Genomic DNA, 19,830 nt, shown 5'->3' with positions numbered 1-19,830 from the left:
GGTGTCCTGGGCACTGCCACAGGCTCACAGACCAGATGGGGCCCTCGGGCACGGGCTCCCAGCTGCAGGCTGGCGGCGAGCTCTGTCCCCGCTACAGCCCACTCCGGGTCAGAGTAGAGACCGGTGCCGCCAAGCACCGGCTCCCAGAGGGGACAGGCCTCGCTCAGAGCTGGCTAAGCATCACCGAGCGGGGTGGTGCTGCGGCGGACTCACTGTCCACACGGGAGCTGTCCGGGCCACGCCGGCATCCGCCCTGGAGGAGACGGAGCGAGGGCAGCCTGCCGGGGTGGCAGCAGCGGCTGGGATAATGCCCGTGCACAAAGCCCATGGGAGTCCCAGACCACGGCTTCCGGACTGTCCTGGCAAAGGTTTTCAGGGCAGAGGGCTAATTTAGAAAGAATGAAATAAATAACACCAACCTCAGTGAAAACCTTGCACAGAATAAGCTTCTTCCTGGTTCATGGCCCTGGAAGACCTGAGGGCCTGGTGGTGAAGCCAGGGCCACTTCCGGCGGAGGTCCGTCTGTCTGTCACAGGCTCCACGTGCAGCTGTTCGGGAGACAGGACAGGGAGCAGATCCATGGAGCAGGTGGGATGAGTGCTTCCTGTCTCCCAATGGCCGTGTCATCACACATTGGGTGGAGCTCGACCCTCGGTCACTATGCGTTCCCTGTGCCCAGCAGGCCTGATGGGTGCTGGCAGGGGTGGGGGTGGGAGGAGGGTAGGACAGGAACCCCAGGGGGAGGGGGGAGCAGCCCCTGGAGCCAGTGAGGTGCCCACCGTGAAGGAGGGGAGGACACTGTGTCTGGGGCAGGATGGAGGGCCGGCCTGCCTCCCACAGGAACGGAGTCCTGCACGGTGTGGCCAGTGCTGGCAGCTGCCCCTTCTCACCTGCAGCATCAGGCGGGGGAGGGAGAGGTACTTCCCCTCCAGACAAGGCTTCCTGGCTCCAGCCCACAAGTTATCCCAGTGCCCGGTGCCAAGAACTTCAGGAGGAATATTTGAAATGTCCAGTTCACCAGATGGCTCCCTACGGTCCCCAAGATGGACAAAGGACTGTGGTGGACAGCAGGTGCTGGCAGGAAGGGGCGGAGGGCCAGGGCAGGCCTGACCTCCGCTGCCCCCCGTGGTGGTGAGTGGGTTTCCCTGACCCCCACACCGGTACCCTCAGAGATGTACGTTTCCTCCCATTCGTCGCGGACACCTGCTCTGTTTCTCGGGGTTTGCTCCTTGTGGGGCACCCCAGTCGGACGTGCACGTCCTGAGCTGCCCAGGAGCAGTCCTGGGCCGGGGTCTGAGGAAGGCCTGGGCTACCAGCCACTGGGATAAGGCCGCAGCGTCACAACCAGCTGCCTGTGCTCAGTGGTCCTGGCTGACCAGGACCCGCATCGTCGGAAGAGACAGTCAGAGCCGTCAACCATAGCGTTTTCTCCGGGAAGAGTCCCCCCACGGGATGGTCGAGCAGGTGTCTCTTGACTGGGCCCTTGGGCACGTGCAGCCAGACGAGGAGAGCTGGCCTGGTAGGACTCCTCTACCCGCCCAGGCTTTCGCCTTCCCCCTGCCCTGGCCCGGTCCCCAAGAACAGCTCAAGGACAAAGCACAGGAGGTAACAGGTGACAGAATGGAGGCGGCCTTGGACCTCAGCAGCCCGTCCACTTGCACATCCTGTGGAGTCTGTAGCTGACCAGGGCAGGCTCCGTGGGGGTCCCGGCTCAGCGTGTAGCACGGCCGGCCCTGCGGCTGCCTGTCCTCCGGCTGCCCAAGGCTGGGACCTCCACGGACCCCACTTGTGGCCTCCGCAAGTCCCACACCACCTTCCCGTGGCCCCCAGGGACCTGCACTGCACGCCTGTGGCCTCGGCAGGGCCTGTCCCAGCACAGTGAGCATGGAGCTAACGGGACATCCAGAGTCCAGGCACTTTCCCCGGCCTGAAGGACACCCCAGGCTCTGCTGAGGCCACGCGTCACACCGAGGGAGAAGCAGCCAGCCTTTGAAAGTCACCTCACAGCCCTGCATCGCATGCGGACACACCCCGAGCGGCCGATGGTTTCTAAAGGTTAAATATGATGGCACTTCTAAAATAATTCTGGGTTTAAATTTAGGGCGCTGAGAAAAGCTCAGTCGAAGAAGGCTCTCTGGCTCCAGGCGGGTACCAGTCCCCTGACAATGAGTCAGAAGATTTGTGTCACCTCCGGCCTCGAGGTGCTGGTGCGGGGACCTGTCTTCCCCATCACCTGTCGGGCCAGCGCAGCCCGTGACCACACCCGCCTGCCAGGAGTGCTAACTGCCTCTCGGCCTCGTGGCACCTCTCCTCTTTCTCACAGGAGGAGCCCTCTCTCCTCCAGGAACCCATCTGGAGGGGGGGTTGGCCCTGACTTGGAGGGTAATATGCCCACGATGATGTTCCATGTGCAGGGCGTGACCCAGGGCGTGCAGGGGCGTAAGCACCGCCTGTGGACACATCCCCGTCGGACCTCTCTTGGGGATGCCCTTGAGCCTGCAAATGGAATTGTCCGGCTCACTTCCTGTCGGCAGTGAGATGCCTCGGGGGCCCACCCACACCCCCTTTTAGTTGTGGTGTGGTACCCCCTGTGAACGCAGCACAATGCACCCGTTCCCCCACCGGTGAACATTTAGGTTGCTTCCAACTCAGGTCTTATGAGCAATAGCACAAGGAGCACCCCCGGCCCACTTCACGACGTCGTGCTCATTCCTCTGGGTAATTCCCAAGGTCGGCGTGCTGGGTCACAGGGCATTCACAGCTGAGCTTCAGTGAGCACGACCCAGCCCCCGGCTGTCTGCCCTGCCTCACCCTCTGCTGGCCCAGGGGACGTGCAGGTGACTCGTGTGGGAGGCGGAAGGGTGGAAGGATGCTGCAGTGCCCTGGAGCACCCCAGGGCACGGGTCACCTAACAACACGTCTTGTTAAGCAGAGGCAGGAGACAGGGCACGTGGCAGAATGGGACGTGTCTGTCAGGCTTTCCTGAGGAGTGATTCATTCCAGGCGCCTGAAGACCAAGGGAGGTGTGGGGGCGCTGCCTATGGAGGGGAGTGGCTAACTGGTTACAGGTGATGGCTGGATCCCAGAGCAGGGGCGAGGACCACGGTTCTGGGACCCGAGTGTCCAGTGCACACACCACCTGGCTGGGGACAGGCAGAGGGGAGACACCTCGGGAGCTGCGATTCTCTGGCCGGGGGGGAGGGAGCTGTGTGACCCCCAAGGCCTCACATGTCTGTGGGGGGGGTTCTGTCCCCCAGGAGGGGGCTGGAGGTCACTGGAGGTCTTCATCAGACAAAGCAGCCATGTGACAGGTGAGTCTGCCTGAGGTTGGAGTCCTCACAGAAAGTGTTGCCGCGTGGACCCTGGGAGGAAGGGGTACGCCGAGGGGCTCTGTAGAAACCCAGTAGTAAAGGGCGCCGCTGGCACACGGCATGAGGCGGGGGCCTCAGACTCAGCACCCGCCCACGCTCCAGCCTGGACTTCTGGCCGGAGCATGGCCTTGGGCCTCAGTGTCCCCCCTGGGGTCAGGGATGTCCTGATACCAGCTTTTTCCTGATACTAAGAGGTTTCGTAGAAGGAGTTGCTCGTGTCGTGATGAGGGCTGTCTGGCAGGCCTTGGACAGGACAGGCTGGTGGACTGTCTTCTCCCCAGTGCGTGTGGGGAGCACTGGGTGGAGCATGCGGTGGAGGTGGGGTGCGGGCTTGAGCAGGTGGGAGATGGGTCCGGACCTCCCATGTGTGTGAGAGCCAGGCTCAGGGTTGCCCTGGAGGTGAGTGATCTTGACCCCAAACCAAGGCAAGTTTGCCTTCTGTTGGAGGGGCTCTGCTGAAAGCCCAGTGGGTCTTGTCTCCCTCCCTCTGCTCAACAGGAGCAGACGCCTGGGGCTCCAGGAGGTGGCCCTCCGACCCCCACCCCAGGCTAAGGTTGTCAGCTTTCACTGTCCCCTGGGAACAGCCTGAGGGGTTTTGTCTTCCATCACTTGGGGGCATCTGTCAAGTGCAAACATAGGCCACAGAGCTCCCCACAGGGCCCTGTCCACCCCTACCCTGGGATATGCAGGTGGCCTCAGGCAGAGCGACATCGTCTAGGGGCTGGGAGCACCCTGGACCTCACTGTCCTGGCAGAGGTGACTTCCTGGCACTCTAAGCCACTGGAGACAGGGAGCACTCTGTAAGGTCAGACCATCAGAGAAGGCTCCTCTCTGCAGGTGGGGGCCAATTACTGCCCCATTAACATAGGCCCTGTTCCCATGGCCCCATCCCCAATAACTCTCCACACAGACCCATCCACGGTGATCCTTCAACACACAGCCCTCCACACAGGCCCCTCTACACAGGCCCCTCCACACAGACCCTGCACACACACACCTCCCCACAGACCATCCACAGACATTCTCCACACAGACCCTCCACACAGTCTTGTCCACGTAGACTTGTCCACACAGACTGCTCATAACAGACCCCTCCACACAGACTCTCCACACAGACTCTCCACACAGACCCTCCACACAGTCCCTCCACATAGAACCCTCCACACAGACCCTGACACATACTCCTCCACACAGACCCCTCCACACAGAACACTCCTCACACATCCCTCCACACAGACACTCCACACAGACCCTCCACACAGGACCCTCCATATAGAACCCTCCACACAGACCCCTCCACACAGACCCTTCCACACAGACCCTCCACACAGACCCTCCAAACAGAACCCTCCACACAGACCCTCCACATGGAACTCTCCACACAGACCCTCCACACACACACATCCCTCCACACAGACCCTTCCACACAGACCCTCCACACACACCACTCCACACACACCCTCCACAAACACCCTCCACACAGACCTCTCCTCACACACCTGTCACACAGACCCTCCACAGGAAACCTCCACACAGACCCTCCACACTGACCCTCCCCATACAGACCCTCCACACACACCCTCCACACACACCCTCCACACGGACCCCTCCACACAGACCCTCCACAAGCACACCCCTCCACACAGACCCCTCCGCACAGACCCTCCACACAGACCACTCCACACACACCCTCCACAAACACCCTCCACACAGACCTCTCCTCACACACCCCTCACACAGACCCTCTACATGGAACTCTCCACACAGAACCCTCCTCACACAGCCCTCCAAAAAGACCCTCCACACAGACCCTACCCATAGACCCTCCACACAGACTTGTTCACACAGACTTGTCCACACAGACCCTCCACACAGACCCTCCACACAAACCCCTCCACACAGACCTTTCACACAGACCCCCCACACAGACCCTCCCCACACACCCTCCACACAGACCCCTCCACACACTCCACACAGGACCCTCCACACAGAACCCTCTGCACAGACCCTCCACACACACCCTGCACACAGACCCCTCCACATAGACCCCTCCTCACACACCCTTCCACACAGACCCCCCACATAGAACCCTCCACACAGATCCTCACACACAACCCTCCACACAGACCCTCCACACAGAACCCTCCACACACACCCTCCACACAGAACCCTCCACAGAGACCCTCCACATAGAATCCTCCACACAGATCCTCACACACACCCCTCCACACAGAACCCTCCTCACACACCCCAGAACACAGACACTCCACACAGACCCCTCCTCACACACCCCTCCACATAGACACTCCACAAAGAACCCTCCACACAGACCCTCCACACACACACCCTCCACACAGTCCCCTCCACATAGACCCTCCACACACACACTCAACACACACCCTCCACACGGACCCCTCCACACAGACCCTCCACATAGAACCCTCCACACAGATACACACACACACACCCCTCCATACAGACCCCTCCACACAGACCCTGACACACACCTCTCCCCACAGACCCTCCACACGGAACCCTCCACACAGATCCTCACAACATCCCTCCACACAGACCCTCCACACAGAACCCTCCACACACACCCTCCACACAGAACCCTCCACAGAGACCCTCCACACAGAACCCTCCACACAGATCCTCACACACACCCCTCCACACAGAACCCTCCTCACACACCCCAGAACACAGACACTCCACACAGACCCCTCCTCACACACCCCTCCACATAGACACTCCACAAAGAACCCTCCACACAGACCCTCCACACACACACCCTCCACACAGTCCCCTCCACATAGACCCTCCACACACACACTCAACACACACCCTCCACACGGACCCCTCCACGCAGACCCTCCACATAGAACCCTCCACACAGACCCTAACACACAGAATACTCCTCACACACCCCTCCACACAGACCCTCCACACAGAACTCTCCACACAGACTCCTCCTCACACACCCCTCCACACAGACTCCTCCACAGAGACCCTCCACATAGAATCCTCCACACAGATCCTCACACACACCCCTCCACACAGAACCCTCCTCACACACCCCAGAACACAGACACTCCACACAGACCCCTCCTCACACACCCCTCCACCACAGACACTCCACACAGACACTCCACACAGACCCTCCACATAGAACCCTCCATACAGACCCCTCCACACAGACCCTGACACACACCTCTCCCCACAGACCCTCCACACGGAACCCTCCACACAGATCCTCACAACATCCCTCCACACAGACCCTCCACACAGAACCCTCCACAGAGACCACTACACAGACCCTCCACACAGACCCTGACACACAGCCCTCCACACAGACCCTCCACACGGAACCCTCCACACAGACCCTCCACATAGAACCCTCCACACAGACCCTAACACACAGAACACTCCTCACACACACCCTCCACACAGACCCTCCAAACAGAACGCTCCACACAGACCCTCCCCACACACACTCAACACACACCCTCCACACGGACCCCTCCACGCAGACCCTCCACATAGAACCCTCCACACAGACCCTAACACACAGAATACTCCTCACACACCCCTCCACACAGACCCTCCACACAGACCCTCCAAACAGAACCCTCCACACAGACCCTCCACACACACACTCAATACGCACCCTCCACACGGCCCCTCCACAAAGACCCTCCACATAGAACCCTCCATACAGACCCTGACACACACCCCTCCACACAGACCCCTCCACACTGAACACTCCTCACATACCCCTCCACACAGACACTCCACACAGACACTCCACACAGACCCTTCCACACAGGACCCTCCACACAGACTTTCCACAAACACCTTCCACACAGACCTCTCCTCACACACCCCTCCACACAGACCCTCCACAAGAAACCTCCACACAGACCCTCCACACAGACCCTCCCCATACAGACCCTCCACACAGCCCCCTCCACACAGCCCCCTCCACACACACCCTGCACACAGACCCCTCCACATAGACCCCTCCTCACACACCCCTCCACACAGACCCTCCACACAGACCCTGACACACACCCCTCCACACAGACCCTCCACACAGACCCTCCACACAGAACTCTCCACACAGACTCCTCCTCACACACCCCTCCACACAGACTCCTCCACAGAGACCCTCCACATAGAACCCTCCACACATACGCCTCCTCACACACCCCTCCACACCGACCCTCCACACAGACTTGTCCACACAGACCCCTCCACACAGGCCCCGTCCACACAGACCCCTCTACGTAGTCCCTCATGGGGCCATTTCCCCGTGTTTCCAGATGCTCCAGTTTTCAGGTTCTTTGCTCTTTTAATTAACACACACAACTTCTCTGAAGCCTGTTTCAGGGCTTCAGCGGGAGACAGGGGAGGTTTCTCACTGTGGGAGCTCTCTCTCGAGTGGCACCTGTGGCCAGCATGACTGGTGTTTAATTACTGCTCTCCAGCAACTTCTCATCTACTCAGACCAAAACCAAGGAACAAGTTCATTGATGTCTGAGTGATCGGGCCCAAAGGGCTCCAGGCAGTCCTGAGGCAGGGAGACTCTGGGAAGATCAGCCTCGTTCTTCACAGGCCCAAGCGCCAACAGGGCTACGTTCTCGTGCAGAGAAGGTGTGGTGGCCCTCGGGACCGGGGCTGGCGCCAGCTCCTACCCACTGCTCACCCCATCCCTGGCTCCTTTGGCCCCAAAGCTGGGAAGCAGGGTGGTGAGGTGGCCGGCAGGCTGTCCTGGAAGGTCTGAGGCAGGGACTCCCACGGATCCATACTGACCCCGGGTCTAGCCCACTGCCGGCCACCTGAGCCCTCCACAGATGCTTGTTGAACCCCAAATGAAGGAATGGAAAAGGATACGACCTTTTCTTTAGAATATACTTGATGGTTTTAACTGTGTTTGCCTAAGAGCATTTAAATCACCCAGAGCAGAGTGAGAAAATCTGCCCCTGTGGATTTGGGATTGAGCCTCGACAGGATAAGCCGCTGTTGGGTGCAGTCTGGGAGCAGAGGCAGAAAACACTTGTTCTGGGCCCTTCCTGTCAGACCCTCACTGTGCAGCTCTGGGGAGGCCTGGCTGTTGGGAGCAGAGCTCTTTGAACGCGGGTGGGGTGGGGTTGGGGTGAGGGAGGAGCTACCTGAGCCCCAGGCCTTCGAGGGCACACCCCGGAGAAAGGGCTCCTCTGCCTGAGATGTCAGCCACTTCCTGTTGTCTCTGAGGACATTCTGTCAGCCAAGCCTGCTCCCTGCCTGCTGACACAGTCTTTCCCCACTCAGTGGGCTCCTATTCATCCCTCGAGGCACAGCTCAGAGGCTGCCTCCTCCAAGAAGCCATGCCTGCTTGCTCCTCCTGGATAGTCAGATTGGCCAGCCCTTTGACTCAGTCTCAATGCTGCCCCTTGCTCCATAAATGGTGGTCATTTCCTCCATTGGCTCCAAGTTCTCCAGACCCAAGTGGAGGACCCCCTCCCATCTCTCAGGGCAGCCTGCCCTCGCCACAGGGGGGACCACCTGCCAGGAGGGATGCATCACCATGGAAACCACTTACCAGGAACCAGATGCTTGCTGTGCTGCCAAGCAAACACACAGCACATGAGTTCTTGTCACTGAGAGCACGTGACTTGACAGTTGCCTGGGCAGCAGGGACACAGGCCAGCGCACACAGTGGGGACGCCCAGAGACAGACAACAGTGCCTCCTGGGAGCCGCCCAGACAAGCACAGCAATGTCAGCTCATCCAGAGCAGATGTTTCTGAGAGCCGAGCCCAGGGCCCCTGAGTGCAGCTGTGACACCAGCCAGCCACCAAGGGGCAGGGAGGGGGTCAACACAAAGGTGGCTTCTCTGACCCTCCTTCCAACTGCTCCCAGACCCCTCTAGGGCACGACCTCTCCAAGAGGTTTCCTCCCCACGGGGCCTCCCAGGCAGACCCAGGGGTTGGTCCTTCTCTCCATCTTTCTCCCCCTCTGTCCCTCTGTCTCCCCCCTTTGTCCTTCTGTCCCTCTGTCTCTCTGTCTCTTTGTCCCTCTGTCTCTCTGTCTGTCTCCCTTCCCCTCTGTCTCTCTATCCCTCTGTCTCTCTCTCTGTCCTCCTGTCTCTCTGTCCCTCTGTCTCTCTGTCTCCCTTCCCCTCTGTCTCTCTCTCTCTGTCCCTCTGTCTCTCCCTTTGTCCCTCTGTCTCTCTGTCCCCTGTCTCTTTGTCCCCCTGTCTCTCTGTCCCTCTGTCTCTCTGTCCCTCTGTCTCTTTGTCTCTCTCTCATGACAAGTGGGGCCTTTGCCTGTGAGTCTCTGGCAGGGTCTGGCCTGGGCTTGGCATCAGGAGTCACAGAAGGAGAGGAGGGAGGCTGGCGGCCCTGGTCCTGCCCCCAAGATTCCATCAGAGGCCCAAGAGGAGAGAGTGGACATTGTGGGGGGGGGGCGGGACAGCTGGCGAACAGGGGCACCTGGAGCCTGCGGTCAGGAGAGCCAGGAGAGGTGGCTGGCAAGAACATGATCTTTGTGACAATTAAAGTTAGCCCCCAACCCAGGCGTCTGTAGGTTTGACCCGGGAGCTTGGGCCCTCTGACGAGGCCACGTGGGAGGAGAGGCAGGGCCCAGAGCAGCTGGTCGAGGACTGGTGAGAGCGATGAAGGGACAGCCACTGGCCATTGCCTTGAGAAGTGACATGCTCCTGGAAGAAGGCTTCCTCGGCGTCTCCAAGCCTGGGTCAGTTCCTGCCTCAGAGGCATCTGGGCCAGCCTCCCCCAGAGCATGCCTCCCGAGGCGGGATGTCCAAGTGCAGCAGGTCGGGTCTCAGGCAGGACGGGTTTGGGACCAGCCGATGAGACCCTTCCAGAGGAGGCCAGTGACGAGAGCGCTTGGAGAGGGAAGGAGAAGCTTACAGGTGGGCGCTGGGGATCCCAGCAACCTAGAGATGCAGAGTGCACACGAGCCTCCTCACTGAGGGGAGCTGGTCTCGGGGAGTCAGTTCGGGGGACAGCAGTCGACACAGCTGGGTCATCACCCCAGGGATGAGGAATGCCACCAGGAGCCAGCAACACACAGGCTGCAGACGAGCCCAACGCTGAGTCTCCGGGGAGAGGCCCGGGGTCTGCATCCCACCTGCCAGGGACGCTAGGGCCCTGGGTGCCACGGCCCTCGTGGAGGCTCCTCACTGGCTTCACGGCGAAGTGTCAGGTTCACACGCGTTCATTATGCCTCATCGAGAACTTCAGAGCCATAGTCTCTCATTTACAGGATTCGAACATCAACCTTTTCAAATTCGTTTCCATTTTAACATCCTCTGTGCAGAATGTCCCTCCTCTACCGAAGTCTGCGAAGGCCAGCGAGGATGCAAGACACCCATCCTGCAGCCCACGGGGTCCCAGCACGTGGCTGTGCTGACCGCCCAGATGGAAGCCCGACAGCCGTGCAGACAGAAACGCAGGTGGTCACTAAACAGAGCATCTGTATTTTTCCAGAGTTTTCTAAGCAACAAATAGCCAGGGGCCAACCGCTCGCCAGGAAGCTGATTCTGGGCACAATGTTATTTTTACCTCTGTCTGCATCCCTCACCTCCCTGCCGCCAGCACCTGGAGACACCAACATCACCAAGTCAGGGAGTGGCTTCGCATGTCTGTGGGAGCGCCTGGGAGCAGGGGCTCTGCGGCTGCCAGGGTGGGGTCAGAGGAGGTGGTCCCTGTTCACACCCACACCCTTCGCGGCACAGCTAGTGACCTGTAGGGTCACACAGGAGCCCCTGGTCGGGAAACGCCACCAGCTGACATGGGCCGGCCTCTCACAGGCACAAGGCACCTTGTCCTTACAGCAGTGACCTGTGCCGGGCAGGGGTCCTGTGGGGCTGCCAGGTCCCTGGGCCTGTCCTTCCCCCGCACATGCCACGCACCCAGGGCCTGGGACCTGGGCGCCCCGGGCTGTGGGAGGTGTGCATGTTGGGGGCCTGTGCCCACCTCAGTGCCACGGACTCTAGGATTGAAGAGGAGGGGTGGACACAGAGGGAGGATTCTGAAAGTCCTCTTGAAAGCCTGACTTGATGGACCCAGTTGTGTCCAAACTGCATTGGAGAAAATTGCTTAATCGAAAATCTTTTACTAAACCCAGGATTAAGAAGTCTCGTTTATCAGCGTTTCAGAAGCGGCAGGATAACAGCCGCGCAACAGAGGGCTTCCAAGCAGGAGAAGGGACCTCTCTGCAAGGCTGGCCCCTCACTCTCCAGTGTGGCACCAGGGTCCCGGGGCTCGTGGGCCTCAGCCGGATTCCCTGTGGGGTGATCTGACCAGGGCGATGGTCAGGCCTGGCCTCGGGGCCTGTGCAGCCCTTTCCCCGCCCGGTGCAGGTCTGCACTCATACTTGACCGTCGCTTCCCTCTACCTGTGGTCAGGCCGAGGGGGGCACGGCCCTGACTGCTGGGAGGCCCGGGACCTTCTCCCTCACACTCTGTCCCTGCAGGTGGCACCGCACAAGCCCAGGGAATTGGGGTGTCCCACCTGGAGGCCAGGCCATCGGGGGCCGTGCCCGTGAGAGAGCTGCACACACTTGTTTCCCCACAGCCCCGGGCACGCAGCCCCGGGCATCTTGCTCCCTGCAGTGGGACTTGACCACCTGAGCAGGGGCAAAGCGTGCAGGCCGCCCCACAGACCACTTCTGCCCACTGGGAGAAAGCTGACAGCAGGGTTGCCCACTGGGCCGTCCTCAGGGTCTTGGGGCACCTCTGAGGAGGTTGGGCAGGGAGGGAGGTTCCAGCCCCTCGGGATGCCGTGGGGCTGGGGCAGGTCCAGGCTGATTGGCAGGGGCAGCACGAGGGGTGAGAAGGGAAGAGGCCAGCGTGGGCCTGTGAGCCCGGCCTGGGGAGGGTGGGGAGGGCAGAGAGGACCGTGGGCGGGGCGGCACCTGGGTCCCACAGACAGAAAGGTGAGTTCAGGGGAGCAGGGAGCTGGCAATAGCAGGGCAAGCCTGATGGCAGTGAGGGCGGCTTGCCTGAGGCGCCAGCATGGTCCTCCTGCCACCGACGCTTCCCCAGCCCCTCCGTCCACCTCCCGCTCACCTACATGTGCCTTAGTTTCTCCTTCGCCCGCTGCGCTAGCAGGAAAAGGCTGTGGGACATTTGGGCGTCCTGGTCAAATATTTGGAGTCTATGGACTGTGTTCTGAAATTAATGAGGATCTTAGCTTTTACAGACTTCCAAGATAGATAAGCACACCAACTTGGGAGAGAGGGATTCGAAGTTTGGGGGGAAACCAGCTCTGCACAGCAGCATGGCCAGAGCCCCGGGTGCCCGGCCGCAACAGGTGCGTAGTGAGCAAGAGTGTGACCCAGGGCTGGGCGTTTACTCTGTGGCTCAGTCTCCGAGCGGATGGGACTCCCACAAAACCTCAAGTTTCTGGCAAGGCCTCTGTGCTCCTGTCCTCACGGCAGTCCTGCACACGGTCTGTTTGGTGCTCGTGTCACGAGAGACCCCACTGCGGCTTCTTGCTGGACTGTATTTGGGTAAAAGCACACTTGTATTCGAGAGTTCTTCCTCAGGATTCAACGGCTTTTCTACTTTTGTTTCTGCCTTATCACAACGTTTGTTTTTTCCTATTTCTTGATTTTTTTTAGTTTGTAATTAATTTTAGTAATCTTTCCTATGCTGCTTTGTGATCCAGGCAAACAGTGCAGCAAACCGAATAAGCACAACTAAGGAGTTTGTTGAAAAAAACCTCAATGTCACCACTATAAAAACTTGTTGTTTTTTATTGTTTAAGCTGATTTTACTGGGGTTTTTCTTTACAAAAAAAGAAAGAAAAAGAATGTGAACCTTATGTATTCAAGAAAGTAATATCTGAAAATACAGATGCAAAAGTGTAAGGTGCTCAACACTCACCATGTTGCCGCGGTCGGCGCCAACACGGCTGCCCGGGCTCCTCTCAGACCACCCCCCACGCGCACACGCACGCTGTCGCACACACGTGCACACTGGCACGCACACACCATCGGCTCCCTGAGGCGCTGCTCCAACCATCCCCGGCTCTTAGGTGTCTAGATCGTTCCAAACCACTGCTGTCCCAACAGCTCAATGCAAGAACAAACGGCTGACAAACTGTTAGAAATCAAAGATGACTTTTACACTTAAGGATATTTCAAAAGGAGAGGAAGAGCTGTTTCAAGATGTCAAGCACTAGAAGACCATCTTGTGGTCTACCAAGACTGCTAATACCAGGAAACCAGTGACTCGGGAATATAATTTTCAAACAAACCATTATTCTAACAGAGTTGCAGGGTAGAGAGACTTGCTTCTGACCACATCTAATCTGGTAAAATTGCTTTAGCTCAAGTGCCAGAACCCTTGGCAGGAAACATCCAGGCCGCGGCCGAGTTGGACAGGCAGTCTTGGCCGGGCCACGTGCCCTGGGACCCAGGCAGGCCAAGCAGGTCAGATGGGGGAGTCAAGAGGCTCTAGCTGGGTCGAGGGCTCCAGAGAGGCTGGTCTCCTGAGTGGGTCGCCAGGGAGGGGGCCACACCCGGCACTGTCCAGAGATCATGGACCGCTCTGGGTTGGACCCCCACAAACGAGGTCAGGGGAGGTGCTAAGTGAATATCAGGCAGTAGCAAGAGATGTAGGGCCAGGTGAGGGTGCTGGAGGGTGGGTGTGTGCCCGGGGGCGGGATTCTCGGGCCGCTGGCCTCCCCCACGTTGCCTCCCCCGCTGAGCAGGACCCTGAGCGGTGGCATGGCCCGGACCAGCTCTGCCTGTACCCACCACCCTGGATGGGGTCAGGGGTGTCCACCCCTGACCAACAGGGACGGGCAGAGAACGGCCCCCATAGAAGGGGGCTCCCCAAGACACCCCACCCACAGGGGCCCAACCTGGGAAGGCCCAAAGCCTTCAGGAAACATCAACTTTTGGTTAACTGTTCAGGTCTGGAAACTGGACCAGGCCTGGTATAAAACCATCGAACCACTGGGTGTCTGTGCTTCTGTCTCGATCCGACACAGCCTCACTGCTGGCTGGGCGAGAAGCAGGGGTCCGACCAAGGTAAGGTCAGGCAGAAGGCCCTGGTTACAAGAGCTGCGTGCTGACCCACTCCCTGAGGACTCACGTTACTTCCCGAGTCTGGAAGAAACTCTGCAGGAGACGCGCCCCTGTCATCTCCACAAAGCCAGCTCCGGGGCTGCGTGCCCTGCTGTCCTGCCTGGTGGACGATGGCCGGGAGAGGAGCCGCATTCGCCCTCATGACACGCCCCGTGCGAGGTCCCCACAGCAGAGCATACGGGGTGCTGCCTAGCCCCGTGCCTGTGGCTGGGGGTCCGGGCCACCTCTCAGCCCCAGCATGTGTGGGTGGGATGTGTTTTGGAGTCACCTTGACTCCCTCACTGCCCGGTCACTAACGGCACCCTGGGTGCTGCCCAGCATGGCCTCTGCGATGGGGGCTGCACCCCCACTGTGTGCTCTGTCGCGGGCACTGATGGGTCACCGTGATTTGTTGAACCCAACTCCGTGTGGAGCATCCAGCCTCCCAACGTCGGCTCAGGACTGACCGTGTGCATGTCTGTGCAGGCCAGGGCCCTCAGTGGTGATAGTGGGTGGCTGGGGTCACTGGTCACAGAGAACCCGTGGACATCAGATTGCATGCTGGTCTATGCCTTGAGACTGTTCACGGTCCCCGAGGGAAGCTCAGTCGTGTCCTTCTCTGAGGGCTAGTGGATGGACTGTGCAGGCAGGCTGTGGGGACTGCCATCACAGAGCACAGAGGTCAGCAGAGCCAGGTGGGAGGGCCTCAGAGGAGCTGAGAGGCAGCAGCCCTGACCCAGGAGTCAGAGCAAAGTCCTGGCACATCCAACATTCCTGTGCAGCTAAGGGCAGCTCTCTCCCCCTGACACCCACCATGACTCCCCAGTGCTACAGAACCAGCGAGAATTCCTCACACACCCGCCCTCCCCACCTGGTCCCAAATAGCACCCAGCTTTTCTTCCTCAGCATGTGAACCTCCTCCAGGCAAACTGGCCCCCGCACGCCCCCAGCAGGGCCAGAGCTCCCCCCTGCCCCCTCCCGAGTCTGGCCCACCTGGAGCCCTGGGCCCCTCAGAACCGCAGAGACCCTGTGCATCAGCTCCAGGATATAGCCTTGAAGGACACTCCTGGGGGTCAGAAGACTAAGAAGGAGGGGAAAAATGTGATTTGGGGGAGAAAAGACTAATTATGCAAGAGTGACCCGGGCACCGCTGTCACGTGCCCACCACCCCGCCAGCCCCCAGTGTCTGCAGAGGGGCCGTCAGGATGCACCCAGAGGAGGGCCGTCTGACCACCAGCACTCGGACACCAAGGGCTCGGCTCCCCGTGGCCCAAGGAGCCCAGGGTGGGTCTGCTCGAGCTGCCCCCGACCCCTGAGCCCAGACACACATGAACACAAATCCTAAGGACACCCTTCCGAGCTGAAACTCGCCCAGGCCCTCATTCCTCCTGGGCCTGCCTATGACAAATGCCCCGTGGCCTCCCTGTGGCCTTGGACGGTGGCCTGGGTCCTCCTGGGGGCCCATGAAGCTTGTTAATTTTATTGTTTGGTCTCAGACTAGGCTTCACTTCAGGGCAGAATGAATCTGTTGAGACAAATCTTTGTTAGAAATGGTCTGCACAAATTCAAACTGACGCCTGGGGGTGGGGGCTGGTTGCCACGGCAACGGGAGAGCCGGTTTTAATTCCGCTCTGTGAGCCTTGGATGCTAAGTGCACTGAGAGATGGGGCTGCAGGCATGTCCTGCACCCTCGGGGGGCCAGGCTGCGCTCGTGCCAGGAAACGCCGTTTCCAGCATCCCGGGGCTTCTGCCTGCTCACTCCCAGGGCCCATGCGGGGCCGGAAAGCAGGCACCTGCTCTGAGGAGAGGAGAGGCTGGCCTGAGACGTCAGCCCCTGAAGCTGTTCTCATCCCAGCGACCTCGTATTCCTAGCAAGCGTCAGGGTGGGGGCTGGACGCTCACTATGGAGAGAGGGAAGTCAGCCCCCGCGTTCCCTGAGCCCCATCGCGTCGGCTCTGTCACCGATGACCTCCCCAGACCACCGGTCAGGCCTTTCATTCCAGCCACTCTGAGGCTGATCTGGAGGCCGTCCCTTCTCCTCCCCCAGAATGTTTCCTCTTCTCCCATGAATGCTTGTGGGTTCCCAGCAGGTGCAAGGAAACGCCGTCCCCCAAACACTCGCCCTGAGCAGGGGGTCCCTGGACACTGGCCATTCGGCCTGGCAGAAGCAGCCAGCCAGCTCATCGCGAGCAGCAGGGTGGGCTCGGTCCCTGCAGGCCCCCGCTCTGACAAGGCAGACCCCAGGCTGGGAGCCCCATGTGAAGCCTGAGCAGGCCGCCCCGTGCAGAAAGCACCAGCTGCCCACCTCTGCGTCAGAACCAACTGTCCCCATAGAGAAGAAACCACCCGCAGCTTCATGAACAGTTCAGGTGGCTGATCGGAGCAGGGGGATGTCCAGAGGTCAACGTGGCCTCCGCCATGCACAGAGGGCAGACCCACACCTGCAGTGTGAGCCCTTCAGTGCGGAGGCCTGAACTCAGAATGTGCCGGAACGCTGGCCTTCCTGCAGGAAGCGGAGACTCAGTGCAGCGAGGGGAACCCCCACCTATGGAGAGACTGGTCCTGGACTGAACTGAGATGCCCCACAGCCCGTGAGAGGCAGGAGTTCTCGGCGCCATCAGAGGACCTGCGTCCAGGGATGACTTGTTTCATTCAGAAGACAAGACTTCGGTGCACTGGGAGGGACCAGAGATAATGTGACAACCGTCTCCCGTGGCCAGCCCCAAACTTCGCTCAGCCACAGAGAGCAGGCTCAAGGTGAGGGGGCACGAGGCTCACCTGGTCAAGGTCACCCTGAGGCCGCAGGCTCAATGTGAGGGCAGGTCCCCCTACAAAGCACAGTGCCCATGACTTCCAGAGTGCAGTCCCATCGAGTGGGGTCCCTACAGGTTGTCCGAGCTGTCTGACATTGTCTCGTTAGAGAGAAGATCTGAGGCTCTGCACAATGACCAGTCACACCGAGCCCTGGACCCACCGTCCCCGGCCCTCCAGGTGGGACCAGTCAGGCTCCAAAGCACAGCAGCAAAGGGCTCCCAACTGCTCACGGCTGTTTCCCCATCTCACAGGTGTTCTGCACTGTGTGGTCGTGTGCAAGGTGACGGCGGAGCCCCCACCCCCACCTCCAGCGCCAGTGGCCCAGGTCTGTAGCAGATGCCCTTCCGTGGCAGCCCTGAGGCCAGGGCACCCAGGAGCCTGCAGGGGGTTGGCAGGGTGACCGTGGGTGAGCAGGGGCACCCCCGCCCCTCACAAAGCCAGAGGCTCTCAGATGTGGCTCCCCCAGTAACCCTCAATGTGGCCAGCCCAGCAATTCCAAAGGGACACCCACACCTTCACTGGGGTTAACACTGGGATTCTGGACGTGGCCCCCACTGGGTCCAAGACACAAAGTTTAGGTTCTGGACATGCCTCTCAAGGGTCCCCCAAAGCACCCAGGGTGCTGGCTAGAGGGGCTTCTCCAGGGCCTCCAGGGCCAACGGGCCCCCACCCTCTGCCTTCCGGTAGCATCTTCTGTAAGTTCTCCCAGAAGCCACCTTTTCGGGATTCAAGAAGTCCCAGTTTGGGCCTTACAACCCCTGCTCTGAGGCCAGGGCAGATCACAGGCTCTTTGGGACAGCACACAAGGTTGTGCACAGAGCAAGAGACTGCTGGTGACAGCAGGAGGCTGGTGGCCACCAGCAAACCCCTCCTCCGTGCCCTTCCCACGGCCCCGGTATCTGTCCTTCGGTCATCTCTGGGCTGGGAGCCCCCAGAGGGTGGCGAGGACCTGACCTGTGTGCACGTGGACGGTCTTTATGGGGGGAGCTACAGGTGGGCAAGCCCCATGGGGTCACCCCAGCTTGGAGGAGTCTGGGCAGAACCCTGAGTTCCCAGTGGGCCTTCCCACCTTCCTCCTTGCCATACTCATCCAGAACCAGCAGACCGGGCCCTCTCCCCTGGGAGAGCGGTCCCTGGAAGCCAGGGTGGGCCAGGGCCTGAGGGAGGACACCCACTGACGCTCACTCTCTGGGCAACCAGAAAATCGCTCCACCCCTCTGGTTTCACTGCCCCTGTCTAGAGCCCAGGGCTCCTGCCGGCAGCCCCCAGAAGAGCGCCGGGAGCATCCTGCACAGAGGCGAGGTGCCACGGGCTGAGAAAGCCGGGCCTGCAGAACCCCCATTAATGCTTCGTTCTTAATGATGCCCCCCAGAGTCTGGGCCCAGGCCCTTCAGAATCTGGCAACAACTCTCCCAAGCGGGCACAGTGTCACGACCTTCCAGCCCAGAGGGAAGAGCATGGGTCAACCCCTGGGCTCACGTGTGCTGAGTGTGGTCCCCAGGCCCCCAGCCACACCTGCCTGGGGGCACGGAGCTAGAAGTCCTGGCAGGGGTCCTGCTGGCCCAGCAGCCCACCCCCCTCCCTGGGTCTCGCTGCCTGCCCTGCACCCCTCGCCTCCCTTCTCGGCACCTGACCCACCCCTGCGTTGGGGCCGGGACCCTGGCTTGGGGCCTGGGGCTCTCTCTGCACGGCCACAGCCCATCCCCACTCCCAGGATCCCCTGCTGCCTCACGCTGGGGAAACGCACGTGGGCTCACCTTGCTGTGGGCAATTTGGATTTGAGAATATTTTAATATAAGGCCCATGAAAATTCCCCCGAAATCAATTTTCTTGCTCACATTCCTGTTCCTGGAACCCTTAACAGACACGGATTTCCTTTAAAAATAAATAAAACCATCCAGTCCTCCTTCCGCCTCCTTTCAGGGAGGCGTTTTAAGGCGAGTCGTCCGAGTCTGCTGGGAGCCAAGGCGGGACCGGCCGGTTGTCCCTTTAAACGGGCTCTGCGGCGGGGGGCGCGCGGCCGGGAAGAACCATTCCCGCCCTGCCGCAGGGAGCCGGCCGCGGCCGCCCGCCGCCGGCGCCGCCCCCGTCCCCATGGTTACGCGCCCGCTTCCCGGCCGGTCCTCGGCCGGCGGGCGCGCGCTCCGAGCAGGCGCAGAGGCGGCCGGCCGTCCGCACGCCGAGTTCGGGGCCGCCCGCCGACTCCGCCGCGGGTCCGCGGTCCGCTCTGACTCATCCCCTCCGGCGCGAGCCCGCGTGGCCGCGGCGGCTGCGGTCCCGCAATCTGTTGCTAACTCCGCTCGCCCCTCCGGCCGGCCGCTCGGCATGGCGACCCGGCCCCGGGCGCCCACCACGCGCCGCGGCTGCCCGGCGCCGCCGCTCCGGCCGCTGCCGCCGAAATAGGTGAGAAGTTGAGCTGCGTCTCTCCGCCTCCCCGGGCCGCGGGCGGGTGGGCGCCGGCGCGGAGCCGCGGGACACACGGGCGAGGGGGAGCCGCGGCGTCCGGCCGTCCCCCTTCCCGGCCCCGGGGGCCAGCCGGCTGGGGCGGCTCCTGCCGAACGGGCGCT

This window comes from Ursus maritimus, unplaced genomic scaffold (assembly GCF_017311325.1).
Source record: "Ursus maritimus isolate PB19 unplaced genomic scaffold, ASM1731132v1 scaffold_7, whole genome shotgun sequence".
In the NCBI taxonomy this organism is placed as follows: domain Eukaryota; kingdom Metazoa; phylum Chordata; class Mammalia; order Carnivora; family Ursidae; genus Ursus; species Ursus maritimus.
The sequence above is the reverse complement of the archived record's forward strand: the minus strand, read 5'-3'. Positions refer to the sequence as shown.